General features: G+C 53.6%; 1 pseudogene; it reads right to left on the bottom strand.

The window, feature by feature from the left end:
• Positions 1–161: 161 nt before the first annotated feature.
• LOC116472482 (putative protein N-methyltransferase FAM86B1) lies at positions 162–12,427 on the bottom strand (annotated as a pseudogene).
• Positions 12,428–12,729: the final 302 nt, after the last annotated feature.

The raw sequence follows: 12,729 nt of genomic DNA, 5'->3' as shown, positions 1-12,729 counted from the left end.
AGCTGATGTCTTATTAAAGGGCAGTTTGTGGTTCCTGATTTGGAATTTAACATTCTTCAAACATTCTAGTCCAATGAAAGTTTTATCCAATTTCCCATATAAAAATTCTTCCCATGAGAGTGACTTGATTCTCACAATCACGTTGGAGGCGTGTGTGAGTCCTACAGTGTGAGGCTCAGCATTGCCATCTCCAAGTGCTCTTTGTAGGGAAACAGTTTCTGGTCATGATGAGCTTCCGCTTCCCATCTGATCCCGGCTCGGCCTGGAAACAGAGCACATGATTGAGGATGGCGGTGTTTGGGGACAGGACATGAGCGTATTGTGTGGGGCTGCTAGGACAGGCCTGGCGGGGTGGGGGGTGTCTAAGTCAGTTTACTTGGTTCACAGATTCCCAGGCCCACCCAGGTACCCAGAATTGGCCTCCAGGATGGGACCAGAAATCTGGTTTTGCATAGAAATGGCTAGCAGCAGGCACCATGCCGCTGTCCACTCTCTGCCCGCGTCCGCCCCAGCACTTGGCACAGTGGGACAGAAGCAGAGATCTGAACCCACATCTACCTGGCTGCTCAGTCAACCCATTCTTCACAAAGCTTACAAGGCAGCCAGGCACAGTGGCTCACGCCTATAATCCCAACAAGAATTTGGGAGGCCAAGGCGGGCGGATCACTTGAGGTCAGGAGTTCGAGACCAGCCTGGCCAACATGGTGAAACCGTGTCTCTACTAAAAATACAAAAATTAGCCAGGCACAATGGCGGGTGCCTGTAATCCCAGCTACTTGGGAGGCTGAGGCAGAAGAATTGCTTGAACCCAGGAGGCGGAGGTTGCAGTGAGCCAAGATTGTGCCACTGCACTCCAGCCTGAGTGACAGAGTGAGACTCCATCTCAAAAAAAAAAAAAAAAAAACCACACACGCACACACACACAAAGCTTAGAAGGGCCTGGTGTTCTCATAAGCACAGATGTCTGAAGAGCCGTTAGCCAGAATGATTCTTTTTTTTTTTTTTTTTTTGAGATACGATCTTGTTCTGTCACCCCGGGCTGGAGTGCAGTGGCACAGGCATTGCTCACCACAGCCTCGACTCCTGGGCTCTATCAATCCTCCCACTTCCTGAGTAGCTGGGGTGACAGGTGCGTGCCACCATGCCAGTAATTTTTTTTATTTTCTAGAGATAGGGTCCTGATTGCATGGCCTCAAGTGATGCTCAGCCTCTTTTATTATTTTTTTTTTAGATGGAGTTTTACTCTGTTCCCCAGGCTGGAGTGCAGTGGCGCAATCTCAGCTCACTGCAACGCCTCCCAGGTTCAAGTGATTCTCCTGCCTCAGCCTCCCACGTAGCTGGGATTATAGGCGTGCACCACCACGCCTGGCTAGTTTTTGTGTGTTTAGTAGAGATGGGGTTTCACCGTGTTGGCCAGGCTGGTCTTGAACTCTTGACCTCAAGTGATCCGCTCACCTCAGCGTCCCAAAGCCTCAGCCTCTTACAGTGTTGGGATTACAGGCGTGAGACACTGTGACCCGGGATGATTTTCAATCACAGTTTTTTGTTACAAGTGGAAAATGCATATTTATAAAAATGAAGCAGTACAGACATGAATGTGTAGAAGTCTCTATAATCCTGACATCCAAGGATGGCACCTGTTAACGTGTATATCAGGGATGTCCAATCTTTTGGCCTCCCTGGGCCACACTGGAAGAAGAATCGCCTTGGGCCACACATAAAATACACTAATGCTAGCAATAGCTGATGAGCTAAAAGAAAAAAATCATAAAAAATCCTCGTGCTGTTTTAAGAAAGTTTACAGATTTGTGTTGGGCCGCAGGTTGGACAAGCCTGCTATATATATACTCTAGGTTTTCCCCTATAGGTATACTTATGTGAAAATGATTATTGTGATAATTTTTTTTTTGAGATGAAGTCTTGCTATGTTGCTCAAGGTGGCCACAAATTCCTGGACTTAAGCCATCCTCCCGCCTCAGCCTCCTGAGTAGTTGGGACTATAGGTACTCATAACCATCTGTGGGTGATTATTATTAGTTTTTAAACAAAAATGGGGCTGGATGCAGTGGCTAACACTTTGGGAGACTGAGGCAGCAGATCACTTGAGGTCAGGAGTTCAAGACCAGCCTGGCCAACATGGCAAAACCTCGACTCTACAAAAAACACAAAAATTAGCCAGGCGTGATAGCACGCACCTGTAGTCCCAGCTACTCAGGAGGCTGAGATGGGAAGATAGCTTGAACCTGGGAGGTGGGAGGTTGCAGTGGGCCGAGATGGCACCACTGCACTCCAGGCTGGGCAATACAAAGCCAGACTCTGTCTCAAAAAAAAAAAAAAAAAATGGTGGGTGGCGGCTTATACTATGTGTGCTGTTTGGCACTTTTTTCACTTAAAAGATATTGCAGGTATTTTTTCACATAAGTATCTAAAGACAGACTTTTTTTTTTTTTTTTTTTTTTGCCTTTTTGAGACAGGGTCTTGCTCTGTTGCCTAGGCTGGAGTGCAGTGGTGAGATCAGAGCTCACTGCAGCCTCCACCTCCTGGGCTCAAGCCATCCTCCCACCTCAGCCTCCCGAGTAGCTGGGACTACAGGTATGTGCAACCACGCCCGGCTAGTTTCTGTATGTTTTGTGGAGATGGGGTCCCACTATGTTGCCCAGGTTGGTCTTGAACTCCTGGCGTCAAGAAGTCCTCCTGCCTTAGCCTCCTAAAGTGCTGGGATGACAGGCCTGAGACCCGTGCCCAGCCAGCCTCCTGTGCCAGGTTATGTGGGACTCTGTCGTGGAACCCAGTATGCCTTCCTGAGCTGGCTTGTTTGTTGGCTCTGTAGTTAACGGGCTGCCCCACGTGGACAGGCATTGGGTCGTCCCTGTCTCTGTGTGCAGGCAGAGTCTGCTGCGGGTGCATCTGTGCACATGGCTGCCAGGAGGGGCTGTGCTCAGGGGCAGCTGGGGCAGAGGCTGGTGGCATTGGGGGGCTTGGGTGTAGTGTGGAGGCGCGACAGCCAGGTGGCCGGGCTGCAGTCTGCAGGAGCTCAGGGGTCGCTTGGCCTCTGTGTGTCCTAGTGTCTTTGTCGGTGAGATGGGACAATAATGGCACACCCTCACAGTTCCTGGGGGCTGACAAATGTCAGGTCTGAGGACAGTGGCTGGCCCACTATGGGGCCAATTCCCCTTCTCTACAGTCACCCTGCTTGTCTTCCACCGACTGGGTGCTCAGGACAGTGGCGTGGTGGATCCGCCTGTACAGCCTGTGCTCCAGCGTCCTGCAGGCCACAGCTGTGTCCAGCCCTGACCCCAAATGCCTCTCCCACCACCTCCATTTTATAGATGAGAAAACTGAGGCCCAAGGGCTTAGAGAACCCTGCTGTGAAGCACACAGTAGGGCTGCTGGGCTCAGACCCTCCCTCCCTGTGCTGAGCTGCCCTCCTCCTGCCACAAGCCCCCCACGCCCCAAGCCCACCCTGCTCATTGGCCTCTGCCCGAGTTCCCCACGTGGTGTGGGAGTGTGGAGCATCCTAGCTTTTCCCCGGTGCCCAGTTCTTTCACTTCCATGGGAGTCCTGCAGGGACAGCTCAGGGACCATGCAGGCCCAGGTAGGCGTGGCAGCTCACCCAGCTCAGTGGTGAACAGCTGGCATGTCTCTGGGTTGCGGACAGTGAAGGTCACATAGACCTCAGGAGCCCGCTGGTGCTCCCAGCAGCCAGCCTCCGCAGGACCCCGACAAGCGACATGATGGCTTCTGGGCAATATAGCACGTCTACGGTGAAAGCTTCAGGTTACTGAAAGGGACCAGCGGAAAGTTCCAGGTCATGCTGACCTCAGCAGCAGGGCGAGGCCAGAGAGGCAGCGGTCTGTTGAGACTATTAGATGCCATTTGACCATTTGGGCCATTAGATGGAAAGGCAATTACTTGGGTGAAAAAGGAAAACCCTTAGTAGAGAAAGCTGCAAAAGACCGAAGCAAAAGAAAAAAATCTCCAGACTCACTGGTGTTCCTTAAAAAACCAGCTCTGGTTCTCGGCCTATCTAGAGGGCTTCAAATGACACAAAGCCTGACCCTGCCATGAACTTCGTGTTTCAGGCATCTGCCGATTGGTCTGCTGGCTTGCAGGGGTGGGCCTGTGTCCCTGGCCACCGCTGGACCTGTGGTTTTCAGGACTCGGACCCAGGACCACAGGCAGAGCTCTGTTTGACCAGAGAGGGGACTGAGTGTGCTGGCAGAGGCGAAGGGTTTTTGGTGGCCCAGCCAAACACCATCTTCTCTCAAGGGCCCTGTCCTTGTCCCAGAAGTGTTTGTTTTCCTCCTGTGGTCTCTGAAGGACACAGGGCATGGCTCTGGGACACAGCCATGTGGTGACGACTGTAACGGGAGCATGCCTGTCTCCAACAAGAGGGCTGTGGCTTGAAGGTCACCTTAAGAGGCACCCCTGTCCTTTGATGTCACCCTGGAGGCCCAGAGTAACTCTTCTGGAAGCCCCATCATGTCCATGCCCGACAGCGTCCATTGTTCCCTTTTCCCAGAGCCAAGAGCTGGGTAGAGCTGCAAGGACACCGCCTGCACAGGGTGCCCAGGGCTGGGCATTACCTGCTGCAATGACAACATCTGGCTAGAAGGCAGAGAGCTGATTGACCATCGTGACATATCAGTCCAGCTGGGCCATTGTCACCCTAGGGCTAAGTTGGCAGTGATGTCTGCCTCTAATGAGAGGCCATTGAGAAGGGCATTCCCTCGGAGCTTCTTGAGGACCCAGCTGTGACAGTCGCTGAAGATGTATGCCCGGGAGCGGCACAACTTGCAGATGGCCAGGCCTGTGAGGCCGGCGCCACTGCCAAGCTCTAAGATAGTCCTGGCGGGAGGAAAGGGGGCCGTGTCTGTGACTGTACCAGGGTAAGCCTGCCTCGGTGCCCTGCCCTACGCCCTGAGGTCACCTGTGAGTGAAGGCTGCCGGGTTCTCGATGGCCCATTCTGCAAGGTAGAGGGCAGCATCCCATGTGACCAGGCCCATGGTGCCGTGGGGGATGATGGCCGTGCTCTCGGAGAGTGTGACCGAGCCTCTGAGGGCTGCATCAAGAGACAGCGAGAGTCAGTCCAGCAATCAAAAGACAAGTGGCTTAGAAGACAAGCAGCCATCCACCACATGGCTGAATAAACCATGACAGGACCAATCGCCACTCAGCAATGAGAAGCAGCTAACTGTTGACATGCCAACAGCTCGCACAGGCCTCAAGGGTGTCACGCGGTGTGAAAGACACTCATCTCAGGCCACACAGGATTCCATTCATCCAACATTCCTGAGACGACAGAATTCTGGTGATGGAGCACAGGTCAGTGGTGGCCAGGGGCTGGGTGTGGCTATGAAGGGGTGGCTGCCTTGTGATGTTTCAATATGCTAAGTTTTTCCTTTGTGGTTTTCTGTATCTATGTTTTATCTTATTTTTTTTGAGCTCTGTCACTCAGGCTGGAATCAGTGGCACGATCTTGGCTCACTGTAACCTCCACCTCCTGGGTACAAGCAATTCTCCTGCCTCAGCTGCCCAAGTAGCTGCGACTACAGGCATGTGCCACCATGTCCGGCTAATTTTTGTACTTTTTTTGAGACAGAGTTTCGTTCTTGTTGCCCAGGCCAGAGTGCAATGGGGCGATCTCGGCTCACTACAACCTCCACCTCCCGGGTTCAAGAGATTCTCCTGCCTCAGCTTCTCGAGTAGCTGGGATTACAGGTGCCCACTGCCACACCCTGCTAATTTTTGTATTTTTAATAAAGATGGAGTTTCACCATGTTGGCCAGGCTGGTCTCGAACTCCTGACCTCAGGTGATCCACCCACCTCAGCCTCCCAAAGTGCTGGGATTACAGGCATGAGCCACCACGCCCAGCCTAATTTTTGTATTTTTAGTAGAGACACGGTTTCACCATATTGGCCAGGCTGGTCTCGAACTCCTGACCTTGGATCCACCCGCCTCGGCCTCCCAAAGTGCTGGGATTACAGGCGTGAGCCACCATGCCTGACCCTGTCAAGTATTCTTTGAGGACTGGGCACCAGGTCCTTGTGCAGCAGGTAGTATGTGTTACCTGTTGGACAAATGCCCAACAACCCCATGAGACATGCTATTGTTGTTGAAGTGCTTGATTTACAGACAGGGAAACTGAGGCTAAAGAAGGTTAACGGACCTCATGTCTAAGACTGCAGAATGGGTGAGTCAGGATTTGAACCCACACCCACGTTTTCACTTTGTGCAGGAAGGGTATCTGGGCTGTGAGGGGAGGAGGGTGCCCTGCTCATACCAGCAAATAGCTCTGGTGGCCCTGCGTGGACTCCTTGGCCATCACGGTCTCTACCAGCGCCTCGTACAGCTCATCCAAAGGCTCCGTGTGGACAGCCTCGTGCTGGGGGCAGACAGAGTGAGAGCTTGTTTGCTTTCGTTCTAATCTGTAAAAATGGCCAGATGATTTTCACCAAGTTTGGAGGGGAGATTTGGGATGGAATGGTGTAATACCGGCCAGCTGGCATATAAAATATTCACTTCGTTGGGCGTGGTGGTGTGTGATGAATAGTCCCAGCTACTCTAGAGGCTGACATGGGAGGACTGCTTGAGCCCAGGAGTTCAAGGACAGCCTGGGCAACAGAGATGTTGTCTCTAAAAAAAAATAATTCCACTTAGTAGGGAAACCTGGATGGGAGGGCCTTCAACAAGAGGTGTTGAGAGGGTAGGGTTAGGTGTAGTCTAGGGCAGGAGACAAGGATTCCGTGAGAGCTGCCACACGACCATGACAGAGAGCTCTGTGTTTGGATCAAACACAGAGAGGAGGAAAACAAAAGGTGCTCTTAAGTGAGCCCAGGCAGAACTGTGAGGGCAGTCCATGCTGCAGGCTGTGGCTGTCAGCAGGCTGCCTCGCCACAGCTGGCCCTGTCCTAGGATTCACAGGGCAGCAGCAGACTACACTGGGTGACTGCTGCCCTCTCCTGGTGGCAGAGGGCAGACCTGCTGGTGACCACAGATGCACCCTTTGGGGGAGGACTAGGGAGAAAGCAGGTATTGGAGAAGCAGGGGATTGTTTATTTGCTAAAAGTGTGGCCCTTTCACTCAGCAGGTCTGCTACTGCCTACTAAGGAACGGCCTCTCGACATCCTCATGTCAAACCCTGCATGTTTGGGCCCATCTTTAAAATCCATCCTAGGCCAGGTGCGGTGGCTCATGCCTGTAATCCTGCCACTTTGGGAGGCCAAGGCAGGCGGATCACCTGAGGTCAGGAGTTCGAGACCAGCCTGGCCAACATGGTGAAACTCTGTCTCTATTAAAAATACAAAAACTAGCCAGGCATGGTGGCGTGTGCCTGTAGTCCCAGCTTCTTAGGAGGCTAGGCACGAGAATTGCTTGAACCCAGGAGGCAGAGGTTTCAGTGAGCCAAGACTGTGCCACGGCAATCCAGCCTGAGCAACACGGTGAGACTCTGTCTCAAAAAAATAAATAAATAAGTAAAAAATAAAATGCATCCTGTATCAGTCAGGAAAGAGCTCATTCCAGCAGGATCAATGCGGAGAATTCACCAGAGGAACTAGTTCCAAAGGTATGGCAAGAGCTAAAACTTCCAACAGGGGCCCGTGGGGCAACCCAGAGACGGACAAGAGCAGGAAACTCCAACCCCTTCGGCGGGCAGGACAGAGGGTGTGGGTGAGGGTTCCAGTGCTGTGGGCTGGGCCAGCCTGGTAGGAATGAGAATCCATATGCTAGCAGATGGGGCCCCAGAGAAGCAGCTGCTGCAGAAACCCCAAGAGGCAGAGTGAGGGAGAGACGCCGGCCTCCCCTTATTCCCGCCCTGCACTGTCTCCCATGGGTCACACGCAGCTACAGCCAGTTGCCTGGGGAGGGCCCTGCCACGCTGGGGTTTGCAAAGCAGGCCCAGGGCCTGGGAAGGACGGGGGCTCCAGCACGCAGGTGGCTATGCTGTCTGGCTACTGGGTGGACACTGCCCATAAGTGACCTTTTTGATGAGTTCTGAGAGAAAGCACCGGGCATACTTGACTGACAGCGGGTGCTTCACACACACAGGATGCTTCACAGTCTACAGCAAAGGACAGAACGTTGGTTGCTCGAGAGCCCGTCTTAAGTCTCCTATGAGCTTCAAGCCAACACAGCAGAGGGCAAACTCCAGGCTACCAGATCCCTCAGCAAAGATGTAGATGGACACAGCATTCCAGCCCCACGCATCTGAAGTTTGTCTTAAGACATAAGCCGTTTCCTAAAAATGCTTCCACTGCAGTGGCACAGGCTATGGCAGCATTTCTAACGCCCATTCTCAGCAGGAACACGGGGCATGTGGACCCAAACCACCTCCCTCCCAGGGGAGCCAGTGTGAACCAAGGTTTGCAGTAAGGACAGTCGCCAACTGTCTGGCTCTATGGAAGAGGCGGGAAGGCCCACTCTGCAACTGCTCTCTTGGAGCATGTGTCCCTGGGGACAGGATGGAGAGGAGGGGATGCTCAGGGTGACACTCCAGCTAAAGCTGAGAGAAGCCAAGTGCAGGACAAGCAAGTTCCAGGCAATGGGAATAGCCGGTGCAAGCTCTGAGGTGGCCAAGGCCTGGCACTTGGAAAGAAGGGCAGATGGACTGGTGCAGCAGGAGTGGGGACGGTGGGAAAACCGGAGCCTGGAGGGAGAGGGAGGAGATGGTCCGCAGCGCCTGCTGGCTGGGAGGGATGCAGATTCTGCCCAAGGGCAGCAAAGTACCCCACGCAATACACAGGCTCTTCAGGCTGGTGCTGGTTTTTCATTTTTTCTGACACAGAGTCTCGCTCTGTTGCCCAGGCTGGAGTGCAGTGGCCCGATCTTGGCTCACTGCAGCCTCTGCCTCCCGGGTTCAAGCGATTCTCCTGCCTCAGCCTCCCGAGTAGCTGGAACTATAGGCATGCACCACCACGCCCAGCTAATTTTTGCATTTTTAGTAGAGATGGCTTTTTGCCATGTTGGCTAGGCCGGTATTGAACTCCTGACCTTAAGTGATCCGTCCACCTCAGCTTCCCAAAGTCCTGGGATTACAGGTGTGAGCCAGTGCACCCAGCCTTGTGCTGGATTTTAAAGCAGCTCTCCCTACATTTCATGCTTCACCACCTACGAGAGTGAAGCTCAGGGTGAAACTCAGAGCAGGGTGCGAGATAACTTCAGGTATCTCCGTGCTCGAAGCCCTGACCTACTGTGTTGCCCTGAAAGTCTTCCCTGCTGTGGCTGCATCTCTTCCACGTGGATAATCTTGGTTCACCTCTAGCACAGGAATTCTTAACCGGGGCTCCTCGGATGGGCTGGGTGGGTGGGGGTGGAGGATGTCTGCCTCCCCTGAGTTTGTATGGAAAACGTATTCTTCTGGTGCACTTCTTTCTGGGAGGGAGTCTGTTGCTTTGTCTTTTCTGAAGGGCTCATGGCCCTTTGAAGGCGAAGACCCAGGATGCAGGGTGATCTGCACTTGGCCCTCAAGGCCAAGGTCAGGCTGTGGCTGGGCTGGGTGGTGATCCTGCCTCTCACCTGCATGCAGATGCACTTGAGTCCAAACCCCACCCTGCGCAAAGCAAGGGCCCATTTAGGTGTAGAATAGACAAAAGTGGGCAGGACAGGCCTCATGAATGCAAAAAAGAAAATCTCTGAGCATCTACCAAATGCTAGAAGCTGTTTTGCACCTGTCATCTCTGTTTTTGCTGTGGATGGTTTAAAAAACATTCCCTAGATTCCCCCCTCTCATGCAGATTTTTGTATATTCTGATGTCTTTGTCTAAGTCTTACATAGAAAATGAAAGCGCTGGAGCTGTCGGAGGTGCTGACACCTACCTGCAGTGCTGACTCCATGGTTTTGTTCTTTGAACAGGGGTGTTTTTAAAGGGTAAAACACACCTGTGGTTCTTCTCTCAGGTATTCCGGACAGATTCAGGAGGCAGGGTCATGAGTCCCAGGGACTCTGGGATTCTTACCTTCTGCAAAATATCCCGCAGCAGCTCAGAATCTGATGAGTCTCTTAACTTTGCTTCTAAGCTCTGTGTGGAGGGTAGAGAGAAATCTCAAGGGCGCATTCCCAGGAATATTAAACAGGCAATAGAATGTGTTGGCAAAGCGCTATGTGATCTCTCCCTGGGGACGTGGAGCCAGTTGGAAGTGGCAGCCACAGCAGCTGAAAGCATGACCTTCAGATGTCCCAGGGTGCACCTGGATGAGTCACAGGAAGAAGGCTAGAAGACTGACTCTTGGCCACATTAGTCCTGGCTACTTAGCTGCCACCCAGGTCATGGGCCAGCTCCCTGGTTGCACTGGTCAGCCAGGAATTACTGGGGCAGCCATGACACCAAGGTTTGATGGGCTTGCCATCTGAGTTTAAGTGGAAATGCAGCATGTGCCCATACCAGCCTGGGTTACGTTGTCCTTTTACAGGGGCCTCAAGCCCAGCAGCGAGCTTTGGCTCCCGAGTTAGGCAGACTGTCTCGGCTGGTATGTGACACAGGGCAAGGCACTTCATTGCTTCAGAGCTCCTTCCATGCCGTAAAAGGCCCTGCGAGACGTGGTCCTAATCCCTCTCTCTGGCCTGTTCTCCCTCACCCCTTGCCCACCCTGCTCACTCCACTCCAGCCACACTGGCTGCCTTGCTGTTGTTCCTCAACCACAGCTGGCTTATTTCCACCACAGGGCCTTTGCATATCCTGTTCCCCAAACCCTTCCCATGGCTAGCTGCTTCACCACTCAGGCCCCAGTTCAAATGCTACCTCTTTGGGGAAGGCTTCCCTGATTCCCCGACTTTGGTGACTCTTCTCCCCAGTTGCTCCATTCACCATTTCCCTGTTTTCTTGGCTTTAAAGCCACTCTCATCTGGTCTATTCTTGTTTATTCATTTATTTGTTTAACATTCTCTGGCTCTCCCATGCAAGCAGAGCCTCATCTGTCATGGGTACTTCTGATCCATGGTGTCTGGCTCATGGAAGGCATTTATTAAACATTTTGAGACTGAATAAAAACAGTAGCTAACACCGACATGCATTTACCATGAGCCAGGCACTGATCCACAGGCTTTTGTACTCAACTCTGACAACAACCCTAAGAGGTAGTTATCATTATATCCCCCATTTTATTAACAAGAAAACAACAGCACAGAGAGATGCAGTTACTTACCCAAGGTCACACAGGGCCAGGGGTTGGGCCAGGATTCAAAACAGGCAGGCTGTCTCCTGGGTCTGAACTCTCAACTACTTCACCCTAATCAAACAGTCCCTCTGGTCAAATGTGAGTGATAATAATAGTACCCACGTCGTGGGTGTTGAGGGTGAGCCCAACTTATCATTCAGCATGGGCATGTGAACAATTATAGTCAATATTGAATGGAGACCTATGATGCTTTTATGAAGGTTTCTATTTTGGGTTAAAAATGCACAAATTTCTCCTGACCAGGAATGATCTCTGAGTGCTAAATATTTTATGTCAATGGAATAACGCAAATGATTAAGCAACACCCCATAAAATGGGGCAGACCCAGGGAGGAATATATATCCAAACTGACTCATCCCAGTGAACTCACTGCACATGAATTACAAATGGGGCGGGGTGCATTAAGCCCCTCTGCTGGCATAAGGGAGGCTGCTGCCTGCCATGCGCCTGTGCTGAGAATGGCAGGTCCCCAGGGAGACGAGATGCCACCCCCGTCTCTGACTCTTCCATCACAGGCGTCAGAGCCTCAGCGCATGAGCCGATTCTGTGCAGTGCTCGACATACAGATGAGAAGAGAACACTGAGGCACAAGGGACAGCCTGTGACCTGGTCACCGCGCTCAGGAGGACGTGGTTACCGGCGGTCCTGAGGGGGCTGACTTTTTAGAATGGGCGAGGGCAGCTGTGTCCCAGTGGCCAGAACGATTACTGCCTTTAAAAAGTCGTGAAAATCATCGTGAACTGTACCCCACACCGAGCGCGCGTCTGCCCCCCAAGACAGAGGAGACGCACCCAGCTTCCGCCGCCAGCCCGCGGGGCAGGAGGGTTGCGAGCGACTCTGGCCAGGCCCCACGGACGGGGACCGGGTCGCTCGGCCCTGACCGACGGGATCCCGGGCACTCACGTGGCAGGAGCGCCGGGGGCTTCTGCACGGAGACCCATCCCGTCTGCCCCTGGACTCCAGCGTGCCCCGCGGGCCTCTCCGCCCCGCCGCCCACCTGCCAGGGGAAGGAGCGCAGTGCGCGCGCAGCCAGGAAGCGGCGCTCGAAACTCTGCAGCAAGAGTTCGCTCCCCGCGTTCTCCTCGGGCGCCATGACGTGGGCGGGGCCGCAGCGTTGCCGGGAGACCGGGCGGAAGCCGGGCCTGGACTGAAGAGGGGGCGGGCCCAGGGCAGTGCGCGGGGGCAGACAGGGGGCGGGGCCCGCGGATAGGGACAGGAGGAGCGTCGTGGGAGCGGACTCTAGGGCGAGGCCAGGATGAGCGTTATGAGGGCGGGGCCTGGGGTGGGGCCAGGATGAGCGACATGAGGGCGAGGCCTGGGGTAGGGCCAGGATAAGCGCCGTTAGGGCAGGTGCTGGGGAGAGTCCAGGTTGGTGGGTCCTGGGGCGGGGCCAGGATAGGGCGATCCTGGAAGCGGGGCTTTGGAAGCGTCCAGGTTCGTGGCGTCCTGGAGGCGGGGCCTTGCGTGGGGGCAGGATAAGAGTCCTGGAGACGGGCATTAGGGCAGGGATAAACGATGATTGGGTTCAAGAGGAGGGACTCGGAACAGAGC

This window comes from Hylobates moloch, unplaced genomic scaffold (genome assembly GCF_009828535.3).
Source record: "Hylobates moloch isolate HMO894 unplaced genomic scaffold, HMol_V3 SCAFFOLD_8, whole genome shotgun sequence".
Classification (NCBI taxonomy): domain Eukaryota; kingdom Metazoa; phylum Chordata; class Mammalia; order Primates; family Hylobatidae; genus Hylobates; species Hylobates moloch.
This window is presented reverse-complemented; position numbering and strand designations above follow the sequence as displayed.